General features: G+C 38.9%; 1 protein-coding gene across 1 annotated transcript in view; it reads left to right on the top strand.

Annotated features, from left to right (window-relative positions):
- Positions 1 to 27037, top strand: part of ANKFN1 (ankyrin repeat and fibronectin type III domain containing 1) — a 241417-nt gene that overhangs the window by 31719 nt on the left and 182661 nt on the right. Inside the window, exon 2 of the mRNA XM_063706249.1 lies at positions 24380 to 24514. The gene's annotated coding sequence lies outside the window, so the exon portion shown is untranslated. The remainder of the gene's footprint in view (positions 1 to 24379; positions 24515 to 27037) is intronic.

The raw sequence follows: 27037 nt of genomic DNA, 5'->3' as shown, positions 1-27037 counted from the left end.
GATCTTGGAAGAGAATAGAAAACAACTGACAGGAAGTAGCCAGTCTTAGAAATTCAGTGAGCCTACAGGGCCAGATGGATAGCAAGGTTTTACATGATTAAGATGTTGTAGGCAACTGCAATGATCAGAAATCTACCACTCTTCAACAGTCTCGGCAATTAAAAAAGGAATTCCTTGGCAGGAATTTACTTTATAGATTAACCACTTTAAGCCTGGTCCTGGATCATATATTACCTTACTGAATCTACAGAACTTTATGGTAAGTATCATTCTCCCTATTTTACAGATGAGGAAACTGGGGCTCCTAAAATTACTTACTGGGGAGACCAAGTAACTTGTCCAAATTTGCGTAGTTAACAAAACTTGTCCAAATTTGCGTAATCTTCTGGAATTCAAACACAAGTCTGTTAACCTCCAAAGCCTGTACTCTTTCTTTAAAAGAAAAATGCCGGTAATCCCGTTGCTTGGGGAGCCTGAGGCAGGAGGATCACTTGAGACCAGGAGTTTGAGACCAGTCTGGGCAACATAGCACGACCTCATCTCTACAAAAAATTAAAAACTTAGCCAGGCATGGTGGCAGTCCCAGTTAATCATGAGACTGAGGTGGGAGGATTGCTCGAGCCCAGGAGTTTAAAGCTGCAGTGAGCCATAATCACATCACTGCACTCCAGCCTGGACAACAGAGTGAGACCTTGCCTCTACAAAAAAAAAAAAAAAAAAAAGAGAGAGTGAGAGAAAAGAAGAAAGAAAAAAGAAAAACGTATTTGTCTAATTACAACAAAAGTTCTTGATATTAATAGAAACCCATTCAAACTTAAAGAGATAGAGAACAGAGTTAAAAGTTAAAGTTCTTCATAATCCTACCCCCACAAGATAACCATGTTAATAAGACAGAGTATATATTTCTATATTTTCTACGCATAAGCTACCAAACCAAGAGACATACATATAAATTTTTTACACAAAAACGAGACCTGTTCTAGAACTTGCTTTTTAAAATTCTTCTTGAATATCTTTCTGTGTCAGTAATACATACCTACCAGATCCCTTTAAATAGCTGCATGGTATTCTATTCTAAGAATTGTCATGGTTTAAAGTCCATTAAATAGTCTGACTGATTTCAACTTTTGGTGACTAGAGGCGCTACTGTAATGAAATATATGCTGCCTGTTTATATGTTATTGCACATTTAGTGATGGATAATTATAGGATAATATGTAACTCATGCTCTGTCTACTACACAAGGGCACTTCCTTTGGCTTCCACCAAGGGATGTTGTTGATTTCTCAGTAAGTTGGATACCAAATTTTCAGACAAGTAATTTTATCTTTCTTTTGGACTTCATCACTAGGGAATCTAAAAGCCAACAATTCCATTAGACTTGAGGTAAAATCAACACAGTCCAACTCAGTTAGCAGAGTCGTGTAAGTGTCCTTTTATTTATTATTACATTCAATAAATACCTATTGATTTGTTGGTGTTGGGGATGAGGGTACAGGCATGTGCAAAGTGCTGCACTAGATCCTGGTTAAACAGTGGTAAATCTGGTAGCATACCTCTAGGCCACTGGAGTAAATAGTATGTACAAAATTCATCTGCTGCTCAACACCAAATTGTTGCCATCCAAGCTGACAAATCCATAATATCACCAGAACCACTCTACAATGCTCACTTTAGTTTTTATGCCGAGGAACCACTAATGGGAGGTATATTAAAGGAGGTTAAACCAGACTATTGAAGCAGGCTATTTTCACAATGGATCAACTTTTTAATTAAGCTTCTTATTTTGAGATAACTAGAGCTCTACACACATGCTGTTGAGAAAAATAATAGAGGGAGATTCCATGTACTCTTTTTTTAATTTTTTTTTTTTTTTTTTGAGATGGAGTCTCACTCTGTCAGCCAGGCTGGAGTGCAGTGGCACAATCTCAGCTCACTGCGACCTCCACCTCCTGGGTTCAAGTGATTCTCCTGCCTCAGCCTCCCGAGTAGCTGGGATTACAGGTGAGCACCACCACGCTGAGCCAATTTTTTTTCTTTTTTTGTAATTTTAGTAGAGACAGGGTTTCACCATTTTGGCCAGGATGGTCTCGATCTCCTGACCTTGTGATCCGTCCACCTTGGCCTCCCAAAGTGCTGGGATTACAGGCGTGAGCCACCACACCCGGCCAGATTCCATGTACTCTTTACCCAGGTTCTTCTAGTGGTAACATCTTCCATCCAATGATAACAGTACCACAACCAGAATATTGATATTGTCAAGAAACAGAACATTCCCATCACAACAAAAATCCTTTAACTTGCCATTTTATGATCACACCCACTTCCCTCCTGCCCCTACCCCCTCCTTAACTCCTGACAACCACTAATCTGTTCTCTATTTCTATAATTTTACATTTCAAAAATGTTATATAAATGGAATAATATAGTATGTAACGTTTTAATGTTGGCTTTTTTCACTCAGGATAATTCATCAGGCTGGTTATGTGTATCGAAATTTTGTTCTTGTTTATTGCTAGGTAATATTCTATGGAAATGATGTAAATAACAGTTTATTTTAACCATCTGTTGAAGGACAAATGAGTTGTTTTCAGTTTTGGCTAATATGAATAAGGCTTTAATAAACATTTGTGTACAGATTTTTGTGCAAACCGAAGTCCTTATTTCTCTGGGATAAATGCCTAGTAGTGCAGTTGCTGGAATATATGTTAATTACATGCTTAGTTTTAAAAAAAATCTCCCAAACTGTTTTCCAGAATGGTTGTACAATTTCACATTCTTACTCAATGTATGAGTGATCCAGTTTCTTCACAAACTCACCAACATTTGGTGTTTTCTTTTTTTTTATTTTAGTTATTCTGATAGGTTTAATGTGATTGTGGTTCAATTTGCATTCCCCTAATGGCTAATGATATTGAATATAATTTCACATACTTATTCAATGGCTAATGGTGTTGAGTATAATTTTACACATTTATTTAAAATGCTTGTTGCATTTTTGCCATCTATAAAACTTCTTCAGTGAAATATCTCTTCATGTCTTTTGGCCATTTCCGCATTGGAATATTTGGTTTTTATTCTTGAGGTTTGAAAAGTCATTATATATTCTGGATACTTGTTCTTTGTCAGATATATGGTGTATTAGTCCATTCTTAGCCTGCCGTAAGGACATACCTGAGACTAGGTAATTTATAAAAGAAAGAAGTTTAATTGACTTATAGTTCTGCAGGGCTTGGGAGGCCTCAGGAAACTCACAATCACGGCGAAAGGGGAAGCAAACACATCCTTCTTCACATGGCAGCACCAAGAAGTGCCAAGCAAAAGAGGGAAAAGCCCCTTATGAAACCATCAGCTCTTGTGAGAACTCACTCACTATCATGAGAACAACCTGAGGGTAATCACCCCCATGATTAAATTACCTCCCACTGGCTCCTTCCCATGACACATGGTGATTATGAGAACTACAATTCAAGATAAAATTTGAGTGGAGGCACAGCCAAACCATATCGTATGGCTTGAAAATATTTTTTCTCACTCTGCAGCTTTTCTTATGGTGTTGAATATAATTTCACATATTTATTTCAAATGCTGATTTCATTTTTGCCATCTATGTATCCTCTTCAGTGAAATATCTCTTCATGTCTTTTGCCCATTTTCTCATTGGAATATTTGGTTTTTATGGTTGAGTTTTGAGAAATCTTTATATATTCTAGACACTTGTTCTTTGTCAGGGGTATGCCTTGAAAATATTTTTGCTCACTCTGTAGCTTGTCTTTTTAGCTGCTGAACAGGATCTTTCACAAAAAGTAAGTTCATGTTGTTAAAGTCCAATTTGTCATTTTTTAATTTTATGGATGTGCTTTTGGTGCCAAGTTTTAAAACTCTTCCTAGTACTAGACCCTGAAGATATTTTTCTATGTTTTTTCTACAAGTGGTATCATTTTACATTTTATATTTAAATTTGTCCATCTTGAATTAAATTTCATATATAAGATGTGAGGTTTAAGTTGAGGGTTGGTTTTTTGGTTTGGTGTTTTTTGCCTCTGGATGTTCACTTGCACCAGCATCATTTGTTACGGTACTACCTTTTCTATGTTGGATAATTTTTGCACCTTTGTCAGAACTCAGTTGGCTTATTAGTATGGGTTAATTTCTGGATTCTCTGTTCTGTTTCATTAATCTATATGTCTATCTCTCTGCCAACATCAGACAGTCTTGATTACTACAGATACACAGTAACTCTTGAAATTGAGTAATCTTATTCCTCCCAATATATTTTTGTCTTTCAAAATTGTTTTAGCTATTCTGGTTCATTTGCCTTTTCAACTATATTTTAGAAAAATCTTTTCCATACCTAAAAAACGTCTTGCTGAGAGATTAAGAAGAATTGTATTAAATGTATATGCTAACTTGGGGAGAATGGACATCTTTACTATGTTGAATCTTCTAATCCATGAACACAGTATGTCTTTCTATTTATTAAGATCTTGATTTTTTTCCACTAGCATTTTGTAGTTTTCAGCATACAAGTCCTGTATGTGTTTTGTTAGATTTACATTTAAGATTTATGTGCAAAAATCACAAGCATTCTTATACACCAATAACAGACAAACAGAGAGCCAAATCATGAGTGAACTCCCACTCGCAATTGCTTCAAAGAGAATAAAATACCTAGGAATACAACTTACAAGGGACATGAAGGACCTCTTCAAGGAGAACTACAAACCACTGCTCAATGAAATAAAAGACGATATAAACAAATGGAAGAACATTCCATGCTCATGGGTAGAAAGAATCAATATCGTGAAAATGACCATACTGCCCAAGGTAATTTATAGATTCAATGCCATCCCCATCAAGCTACCAATGACTTTCTTCACAGAATTGGAAAAAACTGCCTTAGAGTTCATATGGAACCAAAAAAGAGTCCACATTGCCAAGTCAATCCTAAGCCAAAAGAACAAAGCTGGAGGCATCATGCTACCTGACTTCAAACTATACTACAAGGCTACAGTAACCAAAACAGCATGGTACTGGTACCAAAACAGAGATACAGACCAATGGAACATAACAGAGGCCTCAGAAATAATGCTGCATATCTACAACCATCTGATCTTTGACAAACCTGACAAAAACAAGAAATGGGGAAACGATTCCCTATTTAATAAATGGTGCTGGGAAAACTGGCTAGCCATATGTAGAAAGCTGAAACTGGATCCCTTCCTTACACCTTATATAAAAATCAATTCAAGATGGATTAAAGACTAAATGTTAGACCTAAAACCATAAAAACCCTAGAAGAGAACCTAGGCAATACCATTCAGGACATAGGCATGGGCAAGGACTTCATGTCTAAAACACCAAAAGCAATGGCAACAAAAGCCAAAATTGACAAATGGGATCTAATTAAACTGAGGAACTTCTGCACAGCAAAAGAAACTACCATCAGAGTGAACAGGCAACCTACAGAATGGGAGAAAATTTTTGCAATCTGCTCATCTGACAAAGGGCTAATATCCAGAATCTACAATGAACTCCAACACATTTACAAGAAAAAAACAAACAACCCCATCAAAAAGTGGGCAAAGGACATGAACAGACACTTCTCAAAAGAAGACATTTATGCAGCCAAAAGACACATGAGAAAATGCTCATCATCACTGGCCATCAGAGAAATGCAAATCAAAACCACAATGAGATACCATCTCACACCAGTTAGAATGGCGATCATTAAAAAGTCAGTAAACAACAGGTGCTGGAGAGGATGTGGAGAAATAGGAACACTTTTACACTGTTGGTGGGACTGTAAACTAGTTCAACCATTGTGGAAGTCAGTGTGGCGATTCCTCGGGGATCTAGAACTAGAAATGCCATTTGACCCAGCCATCCCATTACTGGGTATATACCCAAAGGATTATAAATCATGCTGCTATAAAGACACATGCACACGTATGTTTATTGCAGCACTTTTCACAATAGCAAAGACTTGGAACCAACCCAAATGTCCAACAATGATAGACTGGATTAAGAAAATGTGGCACATATACACCATGGAATACTGTGCAGCCATAAAAAATGATGAGTTCATGTCCTTTATAGGGACATGGATGAAGCTGGAATCCATCATTCTCAGCAAACTATTGCAAGGACAAAAAACCAAACATGAAGAGAACCGCATGTTCTCACTCATAGGTGGGAATTGAACAATGAGAACACATGGACGCAGGAAGGGGAACATCACACACCAGGGCCTGTTGTGGGATGGGGGGAGGGGGGAGGGATAGCATTTGGAGATATACCTAATGTTAAATGACGAGTTACTGGGTGCAGCACACCAGCATGGCACATGTATACATATGTAACTAACCTGCACATTGTGCACATGTACCCTAAAACTTAAAGTATAATAAAAAAAAGAAGTTAAAGCATTAAAAAAATAAACATGGGAGTGCAAAAAAAAGATTTTAATTTTTTTGAGCAATTGTAAATGGTATTGCACTTTTAACTTGCATCCATGTAGTCATTACTAGTATACATAAATACAATTGATTTTTGTATGTTCATCTCGTATCTTGTGACCTTGCTGAACTCATTTATTAGTTCCAGTGGTCTTTTTGTAGATTTGTTGGGATTTTCTACAGACAATAATTTCATCTGCACAAAGGAATGGTTTTATTTTTTCAAGCCAGTGATTTTTTTCTAGTTAGCATTTCAATAAAATGCCTTTTATTGCATTTTCTTGCTTACTATTACTGACTAGAACTCACAAAATTATGATAAATAAGAGTGATGAGAGCTGCATGACTTATTCTTGATCTTAGGGGGAAGCATTGTCTTTTACCATTTACTGTTCATGTTAGCTGTTGGATTGTTGGTAGATGTTCTTTATCAAGCTGAGGATGTTCGTTCTGTTGATATTTTCTGAGCGTTATTATCATGAATGAATGAATGCTGAATTTTGTTTAATGCTTTTTCTGCATCAATTGATATGATTATGTGAGTTTGCGCCTTTTATCTGTTAATATGGTGAATTACATTGATTGGTGTCCAAATATTGAATAAGCCTCACATCCATTGAATAAACACCACTTTGTCCTGGTATATAATTATTTTTATATGTTTCTGAATTCCATTTGCTAATATTGGTTAATGATTTTTTGCATCTACATTTGTGAGTAATATTTTCTTTTTTGGCACTGTCTTTATCCAGTTTTGTTACCAAGATAATATCAGGTTTATAAGACAAAATATTATGTGTTCCCTCCTCTTTTGGGTTGGAAGAGATTGTATAACATTTGTGTTAATTCTTTAATTCTTTTTGGAACGTTTGGTAGAAAATTCTCCAGTGAAACAATTTTGGACTAGACATTACTTTTTTTGATGTTTCTAAATTATAGATTCAATTTCCTTAATGGTTAAAAGACAGTTAAAATCATCTATTTCATATTGGGTGAGTTGTGATAGTCTGTGTTTTAAGAAAGTGATCCATTTCATTACAGGTGTCAAATTTATACTTATAAAATTATTTATTATAGTCCCTTATTATCCTTTTAATATCTGTACAGTTGGTAATGACATCCCCACTTAATTCCTGATATTGGTAAATTGCATCTCTTTTTCTTTTCTTCAACAGTTAATAGAGGTGCCAATTTTATCTTTTAAAAGACATTTTCTCTGTTTCATTGATTTTCTCTGTTGCTTTTCCTATTATCAATGTTATAGATTTCTGCTCCTTTTTTGATTCATAGATTGGAAGAATTTTTTAAAATCTTTTTTGGCTTTCTTGTGGTACAATGGTGCCCTTTCATCCAGAGGGGATATATCCCAAAACCCCCAACAGATGCCTAAAATCCTGGATAATACTGAACCCTATATACACTATGTTTTTCTTATACATACATACCTATGATAAAGTTTAATTTATAAATGAGGCACAGTAAGTTATTAACAACAATAACTAATAATAAAATAGAATACTTATAACAATATTCTATAGTAAAAGTTATGTAAATATGTTCTCTTTCTCTCAAAATATCTTACTGCACTCTCTTCACCTTTCTTCTTGTGATGATGTGAGATGAGACAATGCCTACAGGATGAGATGAAGTGAGGTGAATAGCGTGGGCATTGTGATGTAGCACTAAACTACTCCTGACTTTCTGATGATACATCATAAAGAGGATCATCCACTTCACATGATCCTGGATCATTGAGCCATGATGATGTCAGTAGTTAGGTATCAGGAGCAGATGAAATCAATGACTAGGGGCGTGTAGTGTATACCACATGGATACGCTGGACAAAGGGATGATTCACGTCCTGGGCAGGACATTGAGGTGGTGCAAGATTTCATCATGCTACCCAAAATGGTGTACAATTTAAAGTTTATGAATTGTTTATTTCTGGAATTTCCCATTTAATATTTCCAGACTGCAGTTGACCACGGATAACTGAAACCACAGAAAGCAAAAGCACAAATTAGGAGAGACTGCTGTGCTTTTGAAAATTAAAAATTGGGCCGGGTGCAGTGGCTCACGCCTGTAATCCCAGCACTTTGGGAGGCCGAGGCGGGCGGATCACGAGGTCAGGAGATCGAGACCATCCTGGCTAACGTGGTGAAACCCCATCTCCACTAAAAATACAAAAAATTAGCCAGATGTGGTGGCGGGTGCCTGTAGTCCCAGCTACTCAGGTGGCTGAGGCAGGAGGATGGCGTGAAGCTGGGAGGCGGAGCTTGCAGTGAGCCGAGATCGAGCCACTGCACTCCAGCCTAGGCGACAGAGTGAGACTCCATCTCAAAAAAAAAAGAAAAGAAAAGAAAAAAAGAAAATTACAAATTGGATATAGTTAAGGTGTACAATTCCATGTTCTGATATATATTGTGAAATGATTATCACTAGCAAGCTAATTAACATATCCATCATCTCACAATTACTTTGTGTGTGAGTGTGTGTGTGTAGAACATTTAAGATCTACTCTAATAACAAATTTCAAGTATACAATTCAGTATTATTAACTATAGTCACCATGCTGTACATTAGATCTCTAGAACTTATTCAACCTGTATAATGGAAATTTTGTAACCGTTGACCAACGTCTCCCCATTTCCTCCCCCTGCCCCCAGATCCTGGCAACCACCATTCTACTCTCTGCTTCTGAGTTCAACTTTTTTAGATGCTACACTAGAGTGACATCATGAAGTATTTCTCTTCTTGTGCCTGGCTTATTTCTTACTTCATTTAGCATAATGTCCTCTAGGTTCATACATGTTGTCACAAATAATAGAACTTCCTCCTTTTAGGGCTACATAATATTTCTCTCACTCGCTCGCTCTCTCTCTCGTGTGTGTGTGTGTGTGTGTACCACATTTCTTTTATCCATTACTCACTGTTCATGTGAAGGTGATTCTTTTTATAAAGTATTGGTTCTGCCACCTACTAGCCATGAGACTTGGGCCTTACTTTTCTCATCTGTAAATTCAGATGCTTCTAATGCTACTTCCCATGACAGGGTTGCTGTGGGGTTCAAAAGAATTGGTGAGTATAAGGGACTCATCAAGTACAGGTTGAGCATCCCTAATCCAAAAATCCAAAATCCAAAATGTTCCAAACTCCAAAACTTTTCAGTGCCAATGTGACGCTACAAACTACCCTGAGTATGTTATATTTTCACTGTATTAACATATGTCATTTTTTTTACTGTTAAGTACTTATGTGTGAAAACGTATACAAACATGATTGCTTATTGGTAGCATATAAATTCAGAGACAGGAATGGCAGTGATGTCAAACAACCACAGATTGTCTACGTGGGTGGCTGCGATAGTGACACTTTCGCCTTCTGTTGGTTCAGTGTACACAAACTTTGCTTCATGCACAAAATTAGCAAAAAAATGTTGTATAAAATTACCTTCAGGGTATTTGTATTAGGTGTATATGAAATGTAAGTGAATTTGGATTTAGACTTGGGTGACATCCCCAAGGTATCTCATTATATATATGCAAATATTCTAAACTCCAAGAAAAAATCCAAAATCTGAAACACTTCTGGTCCCAAGCATTTCAGAGAAGGGATACTCAACTTGTAGTCCCATTATTTTGTGATATCGGTGCTGTTATTTTGTGATCACTCTCTGATCACAGAATCTAGAACTCTTTGCGGTCTCCTCTTCAGGCCTATGGTTCACCTGAAAACTTGGTTCTAAAAAGAAAGAGCCATTCCTAAATATTCTATTCCCATTGGACATTATCTTCCTTCACCCCCACCACCCAGTGTTGGTCTGACCGTAGTGGGTCTACCCCTCCATATCCTGAGGGCTACCATGTGGTTACTGGAAGCCATCCTCAGCCTATCTGATAGTAGACCTGTGTTCTGTGCTTCTGCCCACTCCCACCTTGGCTCTGATTTGCTTAAAATTAAATGATACTTTTCTGTGAGAAGGTGCTTGATTTTCCACATGTGTCTGGCTGCCAATTTCCAGAGGCCTTTTGATTTGACCCTGTCTGTGGTCCAGCACTGCCTATGTAGTCTAGACCCCGAGTATAAAAGAAAGCCAATCCCAGGAGACCTCAGGGTTTGCATCTAGGCATTATTTCTGCTGATCTTACTCTGACTCATTCTCCCAGTGCCTCCTTTCACACTCCTTTAGTTGAATCCCTAACATAGGTACTTCCCACTTTCTCGGAGCCTCTCTCCTAATCCCAGCTGCCCTAACTGCCAAATCTCTGGCCCTCCATGGTCCTCCACAGACCTCCTTTCCTTTGCTGGTCTCCAGTTTTTCAGTCTTTGCTACCTGTCGCCTACTGGAAAGGTCACTAGCTTCCAGCCTCACACCTCTCCAAACCTGCATCTGATTTTGTCATTCATCACATATTTGTAGGGCACCCACTATGTGCTAGGCACTATGCTAAACCTTGGGGTATTATAGTGAACAAGGGATGGATTCCCTGCTCCCATGCAACTCACAGTCTAAAAGGGAGCAGACTAACAAACGACAAGTAAAGAAAGTAGTTACAAACTATGGTTGGTGCTTTTAGAAAAACAACAGGGGGGCGGGCACGGTGGCTCACGCCTGTAATTCCAGCACTTTGGGAGGCCAAGGCAGGTGGATCACAAGGTCAGGAGTTCAAGACCAGCCTGGCCAAGGTGGTGAAACCCCGTCTCTACTAAAAATACAAAAATTAGCCAGGCATGGTGGCGGGCGCCTGTAATCCCAGCTATTCGGGAGGCTGAGGTGGAGAATTGCTTGAAGCAGGGAGGCGAGGTTGCAATGAGCCGAGATCATGCCACTGCACTCTAGCCTGGGCGACAGAGCGAGAATCCAACTCAAAAAAAAAAAAAGAAAAAAAAAACAGGGTGCTGAAATAAAGATTAATGGACATGAGGGAAGGGTATTTCCTCTCTGAGGAAATGATATTTAAGCCAAGACCTGAGAGATGAAAGGGAGCCAGTCCCATGAAACAGGGACAGATGTTTTAGGCAGATGGAACAGTATGTGCAAAGGTTTTAAACAGGACCTCATATGAAGCTGTGCAGATTGTTCAGGGCACAAACAAGCCTGGTCCTGGAGGTAAAGGGAGTGCTGAAACCCAGCCAGGCTCTGTTCCCCAAGCGGTGTGCCACAGTAAGGGGAAGGAACAGGTTCTTTTTCTGAGCCTCATAAAGACACTGTGTGAGCTAGTAGTAATCTGAGCCTTGAGGTGGAAAGAGGATGGCTCTCAGTCCTTTTCTCTTGGTCCTTGGGCTGCAGCCTGGGTTCACATCCTGGGATCTTGCACTCAGCTTACAAATACCCATCCCCATATGCCTGCCCATTCTTAGATTAGTCTATGTTTGATCTTATCTATCAAATGATAACAACTCAGATTTACATGGCATTTTACATTTGCTTCAAATCTTATCTGATCTTCCAATTTCTCTGTAAGGCAGCTAAGGCAGGCATTATTCATTAATTATAATTTGCATAAAATACCATGAATAGATTTTGTGTTTTGGTTAGTTATGTTTCAATAATTGTATATACCCCCTAACCAACACCTAAATCAAGATACAGAACATTTCCAACCGGCCTGAAAGTTTCCTTCTGCCACTGTCCAACCAAATATCCCACCAACCCAGTACGACCTAGGCAGCCAGTGTTTTGATTTCTGTCACTATTGATCAGTTTTTTCAGTACTTGGTCATCACAGGAATGTAATTGTGTAGTAAGTATTCTATTGTGTCTAGGTTCTTTTGCTTAATCTGATGTTTCTGAGATTCATTCACATTATTGTATGTCTCAGTAGTTTATTCCTTTTTTATTGTTGAGTAATAGTCCATAGAATGAATATACCACAATTTGTTTAGCTATTACTCTATTCATGATATTTGGACTATTTCCAGGTTGGCTGTTTTAACTAAGACTGCTATATTCTTGTGTAATTCTTTCCGTGAGCATTTATTTCTCTTTCTTGTGGGTAGAACCCAGAAGTCGAAGTGCTGAGTCATAAGGTATATTATATTTAACTTTGTAAAAGACTGTCAAACAGTTCTCCAAAGGTATACCATTTTATACTCCAATCAGCAACCTAAAGGCACTATAGTTGCTCCACAACCTCACCAACTCTTGGTTTTAGCCATCATAGTGGGTGTAAACTAGTATCTCATTTTAATTTTATGTTATAATTCTCTGAGGACTAATCATATTGAGCACCTTTTTATGTGCTTATTGACCATTTGTATATCTTCTATTGTAATATGTCTATTCTAGCATTTGCAGGGTGACTACTATTAATTTCAATTTATAGATAAGAAAATTAAGACTCAGGTCAAGTGGCCAAAGACTGCAAAGATTCACAGCTAATAAGTAGCAAACCCAAGTCTTTTACTCATATGTCCTGACTCTAACTGGTATTTCATTTCCAATATATTGGACTTTTTCCTACAATGGGTCTCAAGCTCAAGCTGCCCTCATCAGTAATCTTTACAGCATCCTGAACCTCAGGACCTTTTAGATAACAGCACAGTCAAAAAATTGATAGATGTAGACAAAAGAAGACGTGAATGATTTTACATTAACTGAAAGCAACATAATGTTTTTTTAAATAGTCATCAAAACCATCACTCTAATTCTGGAGTTCTTGTTTGGTACCTGATACCCTCTCAGGCAGAGATGTATTCTCAGTCTCAACTACTCAATGCTGCCAAGCTCGAAATAAGCCCTTCTTGTTCAGGTGCAAATGTGTTTCACTGGGCTACATGTAACTCTCTTCAGCCTATTTGGTTTTAATTCAATCAGTTAAAACAGCCACAATTTTTCCTGTCCATATGCCACAATGCAGTAAGTTAATGTTTGCTTAATGAAATGTAAATGCTCCTGAGGCTTGATTTTCTCACTAATATAGCTGGAGGAGATGGTGAATATGTAGCATGATTCATTCTCTCTCTCTCTTTTTCTTTAAGAATTAAATGTACTTTGAAGTTGCAAATGTCATAGAAAACTCCCACTTTTCCTTGATGTTGCAGATAAATCACTGAAGGAACAATGAGAATGGATAATCAGCCTTGGTTATAGTTGTATTTGACAGACTGAGTTTGAGCATCTGACAAATGCGTGAAACATTGTGACTCCCCTTTCAAACTAAAAGAAGACTATGCTAGCTAGCAGGGCAGCCTAGACAGAAGGTGCCTGTTGCTGTCCTTTTAATCCTCTCTGAGCAAAATCTTGTACTTTTCTCCCAAATAGTGAAGGAAGTGAATAAGCCATTGACCTTTTAATTCCATTCAACGCCTTTGATGTGCTGCAAGGTGCATCCAGTAGGTTTCACAATGCAGAAGAATGACATTGAGTATTTGGCATATGCAGTCCTTAAGAAAGCTCCTCTGAGCTTAGAAAGCTCCTCTACTCCTTAGAAAGTAGGCAGAGCAGCCCATTCAGACCCTGCTCTATCTGATTTCATAGGAGTTCAGAGTCTGGTACAAAATGAAGAAAGGGAATTTGGACAGGAGTCTGAAGACAGAAGAACTAGGCCAGAAATAAAAGGGTCACACCAATGTCTGTGAAGAGAAGATGGGAATAATAGAGATGAGGCTACAATTTAAAAAGATGAATCAGTCAAGGCTTCTTAAAAGTGTTCCTACAACCTCTTCAACTTTCTTTTTGTTTTTCCTCCTCTGTTCTTCTTTCTTCTCCAATTCATTAAATGCCTCTTTGCTGCTATATGCCTTAGGTCAGATGCTCCTGACATTTGTACAGCAAACTTCATCTGACGTCTTTAGAAGAAAGGGGACAAAGTTTTTATTTTCAGCTGAGAGTGATTTTAATGGGTAAAGTGGCATTTACAGTCAATGTTTAACTGATAGTGCAGATGGCCTTTATAATTGCTGGGTCTTATTACACAGCTATATATCTTTATTATTATGCTTGAATGTGCAAATAGAATTAACTTCCTCGCTTCTCTTGGTATTTCAAATTCTTGCTGTGATTAATTACAAAGAATTCTCTCCTTAATACTAAGGATCTGATTCCATGAAGTTGTGGAGGTAAACCAAGGAGACTTTTCCATTTGTCAAATGGAGGAGGTATTTCTTACGGCGGTAGAAAGCTGAGCAATTTGGCAGGAGACTGGGTCATAAGTCACCCACACAAGTATCATCTAAGGAACACTTAGGCTGTGAAATAAATGGAGAAAAGGACCTGGAAAATACGGAAGGCTTCTTTAGAGATTTGTTTATTTAGCAGTTAGCCAAGGGTAGATGACCCTTTTGGAAATTTCGTCTTGGGGGCCTAAAATTTAACTTAAGCCTGGATTCAAATGCCAAACAGAAGTATTCCTAGAAGAATTGACAAAAAAACAAAAAAATCTCATTTTGATTGGCACTCAGGAGAGAAAAATAAATGAGGGTGGAAGGAGGAGAGTTTTCTTTATGGCTTGACTGACCACCAAAGCTATCCAGATTCCTCACCCAAATCACCACCCACTGAGTGGGGCCACCTAGGGTAATTAAAGGATCAAATGCTCCTGTGCTATATTGTAAGCATTTAAAAAGAACCAGTCCCACTAATAGAAACATCTTGTTGGCTTTCTCTGAAGAAAACCGGAATAGAGAATAGAATTCTATTAATGAGCGAGGCACATCTACATTAGTTCCTTTTTAAAAAAGAAAACATTCCTGATAAATAACACACGTTTAAAGCAGATTTCAGCACACTCTCTGGAAAGAGAGATCACATATATTGACTCTGAAATATCAGACCATATGTCCAATACAAACCAAGACTAGCTGGGTTGAAATAAAGCATTTTTTTCTTTGTGGCAGAGTTCTTCTATGTGTTAAGTGCTCTATGGCTTCTTGACATCATAACATGTTAGAGCTAGAAGTGACTTTCAACGTCATCTAGCATGACCCCCTCACTTAGAGGAGAAAACTGAAGGTGTTTTTAAAAAAGCAAAAGGCAGAAGAATCTTCAAGAACGTTCCAGTTGCTGTCCAGAAACATTGCAAATCAACCTTTTTAGATGCTTTAGCAAAAGGGAAAACTCCAGCTTGCCTTCATCTTTGACTCATAGGAAAGGTGTAAATCCCACCCACGTAGTTAAAGCTTTCTTGCTGGACTCCCGCTTATTTTGAATTTAACAAAGGCTAAAAAGCCCATTGTGAAATGTTTGTTTGGAGGGCCAGAATCTAAACTTGCATTCCTTGTCATGGTCATTTTTTTAAAAGAAGATGACAGATTAGAGTCACAGAAGGGGAGAGACTCCAGCAATGTGAGACATAAGAGACCATCAGAAGAGGATGCTCTTTCTTTCTGGCTTGCTGTTGTTATTTTTATTTTCCACATACTCCTAAGGGTATCGGGTTTATCACCATGGCTGGGATGGGGCTTGGAATGTGGTGAACAATATGACAACAATTTCCTTCCTGGTGTGTCCCTGAATGGCCAGTGCAGTCAACACATAATCAGACAATCTCCAGCTGCACTGTTGCTGTTGACAACTTCATTATGCCTGTGATATTCAGCTGGGTAATTCATTTCTCCAGCTTGGCAATATCTCCTGATATGCCTAAATGGGTTCAATGTAATTTTGTAAGCTTTTGAAGATGCTTACCCTTCCCTTGTGAGACACGATACACATTGTCTCCCCTTGTGCTTAGCTTTGTCCTAATATGGGAAACAATGATAACCACCACCAGGAAATAGCGTTGCCTTGTTCAGCTCTTTAGTGCAGATTGAGTCTCCAGACCACAAAGGCAGGAAATATTAGTGATTGGAATGACACAGTAGGTCACTTAATGTCCCTTGTAACTGCCTTTTTTTAAATTTTATTTTTATTTTTTGGCCTGCCTCTGCAATTAACCTTCATATAACCAGGGCATTTTTCTACAAAACCAGATGGCCTTGCCAAGGATGTAAAAATAGATAATTAATGGTTCTGGGGGGGTGTGCTGGCCTTTGGCATGATACCTCTACCCTCACCAATACTGTTCTGAAATGGAAGAAGCAGATAAGAAAGTAGAAATATGAGCATGCATAGCATCCAACACCAAAGCTGCCCTTTTCCTTAAACTGGGAAAAAGCATAAAATGCATTCCTCTGAGTTCTCTTTAATTCTTTTCAATGAAACCTATATGTATTGAAAATTATCTACCATGCACAGGGCCCCAATCCAAGAGCTGAGAGGGAAATTCAAAAATCAATGAGGCCCGGGTCCTGCCCTCATGGAGATTTCAATCCAGTAAGGGAATTTCATAGAGCCCCAAGTAACTCTAATGAAGTTAGGCTGTGCTGAGAGTTTTAACATCGTTATAAATACTACAAGGAGAGAGGAGAAACACATTCATTCCATTGGGAACATGAAAGAGAGGTAAATAGTCTGTCTTCAGGGCCACCTTCCTTATTCCACCAGCCAATCTGTATTCTTTTAAGAAAATCTGGTCTGCTGAGAATCTTATTGGAATCAACGTCTTAGTTCTGAGTTAGGACTACTCATCCTATCTGATTTCCAAGTGCTTGTTTGTCGTCATTGATAATGATCTGTTCCCAAGTATCTCAAATGAAAATGGAGAAGATAGCATAAAGATAGGTCAAAGAGTCTTTCAGGTTATTCTTTTATGTTTTTATCTACCTGTTTTCTTGACTTTATAAAGCTAAATTCTCCTAAGTGGACTCCTGTTGGCAAGTAGAAAATAGAGACTGAATCTGTGACTTTTAACTGCAGATATTTCAATATTAAGATTTTCTTTACAAAAAAAATGAGGAGGAAGAAAAAACATAGACAAAGGAGGAGGAAGAGGAGGAAGGGTCTGCCTAAAATTGAGTAGTCATTTATCCTTCAGTATTTTGACTATTCAACGCAACCATTTTGACTTGTCTATTGAATAGTCACCTCATGGATTCCAGCTTCCGTGCCTACTGGTGAAGATTCATATGATTTGATGGGTAGCTGTACACATACATAGGGTTTTGAAAAAGCTGAAACCCTGAAGTCTGATAAATGTTCTATTTTTTAATCTAGACAAACATTGGTTTATGAGTTATCAAATCCTAGAGTATTAACTATTTCATTTTCAAATTGTTTGAGAATTCTGCACAACATCCTTAAAGTAAACCAGGGCACAAAAATTATCTTTGGCTTTGAATCACCAATAAAAGACTTCCCCAGAGGAACGGCCAAAATGAGTGTTGTAAATGGAGAGGGATCCCAACATCTCTGCCATGGATAATAGTCCTCTACCACAACCGCACTACAGTCCAGATATCCCTATACAAAGGCATGATTGAGGTCCAATTAGCCACCAACCTATTACACACTTTATTCATTATGACCAAATCTAGTGCATCAAAGAATACAGATGGCCTAGGGATTGGTCATAAGAAGCAACCTGTGCTGGCTCCTTTTAAAGAGAGTTAGGTGAATACTGCCACCTATTGATAGGTGAAATTTATGCTACAAATTCCTACTGATGTGCTAATGCTTATCAGAGCAGATCTCATTTCTCAGTTGGCCAAAGCATTTTATCAGCCCGAAGTTCATAATTATTTACATGTTTTTGATGAAAAATAATTATGTTACATTAATGTAAAACAACTAACGAAATGTATTATATTTCTTATTATATTATTATACATATTATGTATTATTTCTTATTTCTTGGCAAAGGAATGAAGTGGAAATACCACAAACTTTGCAGAGACCTGGGTCTGAGTCTCAGCTCAGTCCCTAAATGCACATAAACAAGCTGATTAATCTCTCTGAACCTGAGTTTCCTCATCGATAAAAAGTGGATAATCCTACTTTGTAGAGTGTGAGAATTCAGTGATACCATTGCATGGCACATAGAAGGTATTTGATAAATGGCAGCATTTATTATTATTTTTCCACTGAGCTATTAAAAGTAACTATTTTGATGCAATGATTGGTAATATGACAAACCACATCATGTATCAGACTCTGGTGAACTCTTCCACATGGTTCAATTATCCTTTGGCCATGCTACTTGTCTAGTATAGTATCTTTGACATCCAAAATTAAGACAGTGTGAACATAAATATTATAACCTGAAGTGTGCCAATTGAGAAAATAAGGATAAATGGGCTTCATTACCAAATGTCTCCTGACTGCCCTAGAGGATATATGGGGCCGAGCAGATAAAGAATTATGATAAAATGTTGGAACTGCATATAAATGGGGCTTTGTGACCTGCTGGATAAGGTTGAGACTTAGAGCCAGACCCAGGAGGCTCACATTCCTTCCTCGGCATGGTGTGGGGGATCCTGGGCTCATACAGACAATAGGGGATTCATAGCTTGAGAATTCTAATGATGACTGAAAGGAGGGTGGCAGCCAGGACAAGAAGGCTTTTCAGAAGCATGGACTCTGATTATCACGTCGGTGCTACAGCCCGGTGAGAGGCTGCTGAGAGGACGGATGAAGCCGTTCTTGGAAAGCTTTCAGTGAAGTGTTTGTAACCTCCTTTAAGAGAATCCCGTTTCTCGAAAATGTGGCACTGGAAAATCCCACATGATTAGTTCAGATAAACACTCTGTCATCGGATTGCACTACGAGGAATATGGGCCATCTCTTTTCGAAGAGTCTTTTTGAATGCGATGTGTCTCGTCTCCAAGACTTAGAGAAAAATTCTAAAAGAGGCTTTCTCAGGATATTTTGAGACCGTTACTTTTAGTCTGAAAGGTCAATTGGTGCTTAAAACAAAATAATCAAGAACTAGCATGCCCGTGAGCAGTCTGCATCTTTTCTTTAGGAAAAAAAAAAAAAAAAAAAAAAGTCTGCTTTGGATTGAATAGCCAATGCACTCCCCCACCCCTTTTCTTTTTTCTCTGGGGATTAGAAATTGAGAGGGAGGAGGAAGAAGAGTTTCACATTCATTACTAACAACTTCGCACATAATAAGCATATTCAGATACACCCTGGGGTGTTAGTTTTCTTTTCCTATTTTTTTGTCTCCTTTTTAGCAGCTTTCGGTAAGTAGCACATTTTATTTTTAAAAAAAGAATCGGAGCCGTTATTGAGCAGCCGCGCCCTAAGGAAGGTCAAGAGATTAGGGAACGGAAGTAGGCTGGCCAGGCTCTTTGCTGACCACAGTAAGGGAATGCCACTTTCTTATAATTTAATTTTGAGATCCTGATGAAAAGGCACTCCCTAAGAAAAAAAAAAATCTTCGCTGAAAAAAAAGTGAAAAATTGTTAGAAAATAGCCGTCAAAAAGTGATCGATTTAAATTTATGTCTAACAAACAAACCACATGGAACTAACCACAGGGCAGACATGCATTTGCAGCGATATATGGACATTCTCAAAATATGGTCAGGATTTTGAAGGGGAAAGTGGACATTACTGGCTTCTGATGTTGGTGGGCTTTGGCCTAATTTTGCAAGTATTCTGAAATTCTATACATCATATGTCACAAATCAGAGGAGAGTATACTAAAAGAGACCTTTGAATTTAACTGGTCCAACGCTCTCATTTCACAGGTGAGAATAATGAAGCCTAATGATAAAAAGTAACTTGCCCAAGATCACACAGCTGGTGAGGGGCAGCTTAAGGACTGAAGTTCAAACTCCCCTTTCCCAGACCCAGGTTCTTTCCAATGAGCTAAACAACTGTAGTGGGAAACTGCAGACTCTCACATTTCATGGAAACCCTGTACCCATGCCCCCTGGAAATGGCCCTCAATGTTGCTAGAGGCAGCTCATCTGTCACAGCCTGGGCTAAAATCTTTACCTGGTGCTAAATGGGTTCTTCAAAGCATTCTATGAATGTCTAGGCACGTTGACATGACTCCAAGGACTCAGCTTCTGTTCTTTTCTCTGTCTTAAAAAAAAGAGCACAGACCACAACCTGCATGCCATAATTATCTCTAGGTGTATGTACTGGAATAAATTAATGTCATCATCATCCGCCATCATGTAGGCTAAAACTGTAAGTCACCTTCAACGTGTCTCTCTCTCTCATCCTCCCCATCCCCCACCTATACTATTGACAATCCTGTAAGTTCTATCTCCAAATATAAGACTTTCATCTCCTAATTTACATCTTCACGGGCCTTCACACCATCAGTGTCTTCCTGCTTCTGGGTTCTCACCACTGTCCACAATGGCCAGGCCAGGTGGATCCTAATCACATGTTCTGGCATTCTCCTGCTCAGCTCACTGTCACCTATGGCATAAGATCCAAACTCTTTAACATGGTGTTCGAGCTCTCCCCAATTTAGCTCCTGCTTACTTTTTGAGACCAATTCCATCAGCTCTTCCCTGCATTATTCACTCCAGTACACTGGACTACTTGTCATTCCCTAACAGCCCTGGAACTCTATGCCTTGACACTATGCCTTGACGCCAAACCTGTTTCTTCTTTTCAACCTGTAGCGAGATCTTCATTCCTCCAGTTCCAGTTCAAACGCCACCTTCTCTGTGAACATTTTCTATGTGTTACAGAAAGAAGTAATAATTCTATGTTCCCTTAGCACATTGCTCATACTTTTTTATGGCATTTACTTAATTCTGCCTTGTATTGTAATTGGTTGCATATCTCATGCTAAGTATATCTCTTTTATCTTTGAAAAGATGCCCTGTGCATCTTTGAATGGGAGCCATGCGCCCTCCCAACCACATTGCTTCACTTAATATCTGCATATAATAAATGATTTTCTTTCTTAATTTTACTGAGCACCTACTAGGGCTGGAGGTGTAGTGGCTGAAGGAGAAAGATGCAAAATAAAACACAATCCTTGTATTTAAAGGAGCTTTTAATTGAATCAGTGAGACACATTCGCAAATATCCTAAGCAAGTTAAATAACTGTGGGGGTGGAATTGGGTGGAGGGGAAGTTCTGAGTGTGGAACAAACATTCTCAGTGTTCCAAATGAGAACATTAGTATTATGACATGGAGGGTGGAGTAATGGGGGAGGAGTAGAAGGAAAGAAAGGGCAAAGCTGCCTTTAGATCCCATCTCGTGCTGTAGTCATTATTAGAGTCTTCTCTAGGTCTGGCTAATCTCACTTATACTTCCCTCAGAACCAGAGAAATCTTCCTAAAACAAGACTGTGATCATTTAACTCCCTGTTCAAGTGTTTGATGTTCAATGAATCAAGCATCAAATAATTGCAGGCTTATGCTAAGAGTTATAGAGTACCAGTCTGCAGAGACGAGACGAACTCCAGGAAACAGCCAGAGAACAAAAAGGAAGAACATCCTGTAAAAGTGCTAGGAAGTGGGAGACAAAGTAAGAGTGTGATCAATATGGGCTGAGATTAATCCAGAAGGATTAATTGGAGGAGACAAGCCTTCTGTGGATGGTCACTTGGCAAAAAAGATTAGACATACCAAGAGAACTTTAAGGTTCCTTTCAATTCTGAGACCCCATTTCCCATTATTACTTGAGGTGATTTTTGTATTCATTCAATAAATACATGCTAAGCACTTCAACAAAACATCAAATATTTATTGAATGCCTTCTATGTGCCAGGAACTCTGCTAAACCCTGGACATACAGCAGAGAATAAGAGACTTTGCACTTAAACTCTTACAATATAATGGGGATGACTGATGCTAAACAATGAAGTGCAATAAAATATAAGGGATATAATGATGGCAGAGTATAAGGTGTCTTGCTTTCAGACCACAGAGCAGGGACCCTAACAGCCTAGGGGCTAGAAAAATATCTCTGAGAGTTGATGTTTAAGCCAAGATTCCAAAGCTGTACGGGAGTTAGCCAGACATAGGAAACTGAGCATCCAGGCAGAAGAACACCCATCATATTTGATGATCTGGTATTCAGAAAGAATATAGCATGTCCAAGGAACTAAGAGATATTCAAAATAGCTACAGCATGGAAATGCAAATAGAAAGGTGGTGAGAAATTTGGCTAGAGAGATAGGAAGAGCCAGAATACGGGAAATTTTTCTAGGGTATGTCAGGGAGTTTATACTTCATCAATAGGGTCTAAGTAACGTTAAAGTATGTAGCACAATGAATCTAACCTACTAAATACTTACTAAATGTCTATTGAAGAGTAGATTAATGAATACATGGATGAATTAATGAATTTCCTTTGCAATAAACATGGGCTTTTTGACTCAACTTGAGTATTTGCTCTAGAAAGTGTTGCTACTATTATCAGAGGCACTCTCCCCTTAGGTCTGCATGGCACGTGTAACTCATGACCCCTGTGAGGCAACCCCCTAACCTTAGTAGAGTTACTCAGTCACCTAGTTTACCACAGCAGATGTAATTCAAGTAAGTCTGCATTCAAGCCAAAATTTTTCTAGATGAAAGGGTAGTTTTACCTGGCAATCATTTTGGCCTAAGCTGTGCAAGAGAAGCCGGACTCTTTCTTAATCCTTGATGAAAAACATAGCCCTCTAAACCTCAAGGGCATGAATATTCCTAAATTAGATTATTCATAGCAACAGTTCCATGGACAAATAAATCCAAGGATAGAAAGTGATAGTAAATGTTCGAAAGAGAGATTTTGCCTTTTTAATAAGAAAAGAAAAAGTAAGACAATTGTTAAAAGCTAAACCAAGCTCTTCCTTTGGCCACCCAGGTTTTATGAGTCACTGAGCCCTGCCTCAGATCGGAACTCCAGAACAGCCACCTGTTGGGGGTGAGCGAGCTATCAGGGGGAGATAATGTCTCTAGAAAGGGGGAGAGTTTCATGAATACAGGATGTCATTTCCAGGATTCTAAGCAATTACCAGGCCAAAGATGAACTCTCCACCCTCTTGTTTATGATCAAGAGACTTTCTCCTGACTTGCTACAGAGTCTCATTCAAAATTTGAGAGTTTATTTGGCTCCAGGTATAAATAACAGACTAGTCAGTGCCTAGCAGAAGAGTCCAAAATTACTCCTGAAGTCATCACAGCAGCTAAACATTCATTTGGCAGAGAAAGAATCAGAACAGAGCTTTAGAAAGATTCTTAATGCTGTTGCTAGTGTCGCTGTGTGTGTGTGCACGTGTGCAGTATTCATATGTGCTATCAATCGGCAAGTCCCACCCCTCAACATAATAAACAGCCTGTGAAGGTCATTTGCCATTTTATTTCAGTGAGAGCCATTAAAAATGCCTACATATGCAGCTTTCTAGGAAATCTATTTGTGTCTTTCATTAGTCATGTAAAGCACAATGCTGTGAAAGGAGCCGGGTATACCCATATGTGGCTGGCATAGAAGCAGCCCTGGAATCTTCTTCCTGAGACTGAGCCTCTTGCTGTCCTAAGTCCCACATCTGCTGACTACTTTCTCAGAACCTGCTCAGACAAAAGCCCATGCACAGCTTCAGCAGCCCTGACTGGATTTAGAGCTTTCTTAAGATACCCCCTTGCTCCTGCTAGGAGCTTATAAGGAATTGCGCAGGTGCCCTGTGGTGAAGGGATGTGACGGCCACTTGTGTGCTTCTGGTCCCAGACAGCTGTGGAAACAAGGCGGTGTCTGGCCCCAGAAGGGCTGTAGATCATTTGCACTCACAGATTGCTGGATGAGCTCTTGGATGCCAGACAACATTTCTTTCCCTGCCGGTTGATGTAGTGACCCACTGCCCCTCTGCTCACCCCTGAGTGACAGTCGGTTCGGATTCAGTCTTGTTTACTATGAAGCTAGTTTTCTCCGCAAGCCGTTTCAAATGGTGCTCACGGATACAATAGGCTAAGCACACACTGAAGTCATGGTATCCTTTTACTACACGCACACAAGCTACAGGAATCAAGCCTTCCCCAGGCTGCAGTCTAGAGAATACACCTAGCCTCTGAGCCAAGCTGTTTACCTCTCCCTTTCTCTCCCTATGCATCATTTCCTCTTTTATTTTGCATTAAGAGTATCTTCATGACCATGGACTTCGGCTCTTGCCTGTAGTGATCCTGTTCGCATTTTATTCTTTACACAGAATAGGAAGGAGATTCGCTTGCTTTGCACAGAGGCTGAGCCACAGGAGAAAGCAAAGCCAATGTGATTTATTGAATGAAAGCACTGGACAATTACCAACAACTTGTTCCTCTGCTGCCTCGAACAGCATAAACTGGTAAGTCAAATTTACTGTTGTCTTTCTTCATGTGAATATGGAGCTTTCTTAATTACTGATTATTTTTAAATGTGTATATGTTGCCGTGGCTTAAATGATACTTAAAAATCTGCATCTTCCAAAGTTACCTGCAGGTGGTCCATGAAGAATACACACAAGCACACACACACACAGTGGTCTGCAATTGTACATACACGTCCCTGTGGAGAGAGAGGATGGGGGTAGGGAAGCCCCATTTCTGATAATTGGGCATTTTGTTTGCAGTAAGCTTAATCACATTAAGTGCTTGCATAACTGATTAGCATTAGCTATGAAAAATAAATTACTGTTTTGTTGTATAAAATCATTTCCCGGTCAGGTTCCTGAGTACCTAACAAAACACCTGTTGGGTCAGGTAAAGATGAGTTCCATCATGCTGATAATCCTGAATGCAAACCCAGATATATTACTGTCTTTAATCCAATTTTCAGACTGGGCAAGCAGAGTGGAATGCCAGCACTCTGTTCATCCTGAGTGAGTGTGCCCATAGATAAAATTATGACTGTGATACTGAGGATATCTGCCAAGGGAATCAATGGACATGTATTTAAATCCTTGCTTGATCCACCACTACTGTTGCATCTATGTTATCTAAGTCTTTTCTTTATTTCATAAAGATATGGTTGCTGAGGTGTACTGGGTTCAAAGTGGGATGTTCTAAGTATCCAGTTACCCGTGCTGATCATTGGCCTGGTCACGGCCATCAGGAGCTCCACTGATAGTCAAGACTGAGTTTGCTTCTGTACTGGGCTCCAAAAATCCCCATACTCACTTGGTTTCTTCATTTCCTAAATAAGAGGTAGGCCAACCTCAGCAGAGAGAGAAAGTGAAAGTAGAAAGATCTTGCTTTTCTTACCACCATCCCCGCCCCCACCAGTCTCCTTAGTCTTTTGTTTGCCTGGCTACCCCAAGGCTTTATGGCAGCATCAATCCATCTCTGGTGAACTCAGAGTCCATATAAGTGTCATATAGAGTTTCATGTCTTTGGTGCACTCTATCTGCAGTATATCACTGGCTGTTCAGACAAAGTTGTGGCCTTGGGTGTGACAAAGATGAATGATGTCAGAACAGTGAGCAGCATGGTTCTCTAAATAAAAACCAAAGTTAGGAAACTGGAGAGATGGGTGAAGTTTTGCCTGGTGGAAAGGATCTCCAAGCCACTCAATCACAAGAGCCAAGGTCATTCTCCCAGGTGATTTGGCTATTTCACAAATGATGGCATTCTAATAGCAAGGAGACCGAATTGCCTACTGGTTACAGGAATGGTGAGATGTCAGGATAGTTGCATATTTGTGCTGGCTCCCAGATTAAAGATGTGTCTTTTGGAAATTTCCTTAGCCTCTGTGGATCTCTGTTCTGCCATTCCTTCTATTCCTAATTGTTTCAAAGAAGACATGCTAAACTCAATTAATGTTTTCATGAGATACTACTTTAGGTTCTTTTGTTAAGTGATGAACTAAGTATTCAAGATCATTGTTCATGTACTTTAATCCAGGGGTCATTCATCAGAAATGCACAGATGAGGGTTTATGTGAGGATGAGGGGGTACATGTCCCTTCCCTCATCTAAGGGATCCAGAACACTCTGAAGGAAGCATGATCACACTTAGGGAATTAGAAGAGGAGAATGCAGCTGAGAAGTGATGTTTAAAAAATTCAAATTCAAATAAATAGGTCATGTAAATGAAAAGGATTTTAAAAAATATTGATTAGTGATAACTGATTTGCTATACTTATAACCCCAAGATCCTAAAGATCATTAGTATTTTGAAACAAACATGGAAGTATTTTTTTCAGAGGGTGGTTCAGGTATGGGTATAATCCATGTATAGAACTTATGGCAACTTTCAGTTGCTCAAATTGCTCCTGTTCCCATGCATATGGAATTAGCAGCTGCAAATGTGCTATGATTTGAGAAGCTCTAGAAGGCTTATTTGCACCCCCCAAAATTTGTCCCATCTCTTAGTATTAGGGCACCTGAAATTCTTTCATCAGAGATTCAATTAAGTATTGATGTCTTTTATAAAATTCAAACATTCCTAGGGGAAATAGTAAAGTAAGCCACTGATACTTTATGATAAATGAATGTATTAAATTGTTTCTACTTCAAAGGTAACCCAAAGGATGTGGAATTAGTATTCTATTAATTATTCTGCATTGTATTTGCTTCATACCTGTCTCTAAGAACTTCACTTATAATTATTATTTCACTCTTCATCAGAAAAATAAGTACGCTTAGGGCAAGTTATTTCCTTCTTTTATGGAATATCTGGATTAGACAATACCATCTCAATTTCCTATAGGCTTTTGAGAGTCACATTGTGGAAAGCCAAACTCACTATCTTTTCCCTTTCTAAACTCACTTCTCTGCCTATGTTCCTTTAACAAAAAGGGGGGCCAGGAACCTATCATGCACCCAGTCAGCTAATAAGGCTCACAGAATTTATCACTGGGTTTCCTGATCTCTCTAGCCCCTTCATCCAAT

This window comes from Gorilla gorilla, chromosome 4 (assembly GCF_029281585.2).
Source record: "Gorilla gorilla gorilla isolate KB3781 chromosome 4, NHGRI_mGorGor1-v2.1_pri, whole genome shotgun sequence".
Lineage (NCBI taxonomy): Eukaryota > Metazoa > Chordata > Mammalia > Primates > Hominidae > Gorilla > Gorilla gorilla.
The sequence above is the reverse complement of the archived record's forward strand: the minus strand, read 5'-3'. Positions and strand labels throughout refer to the sequence as shown.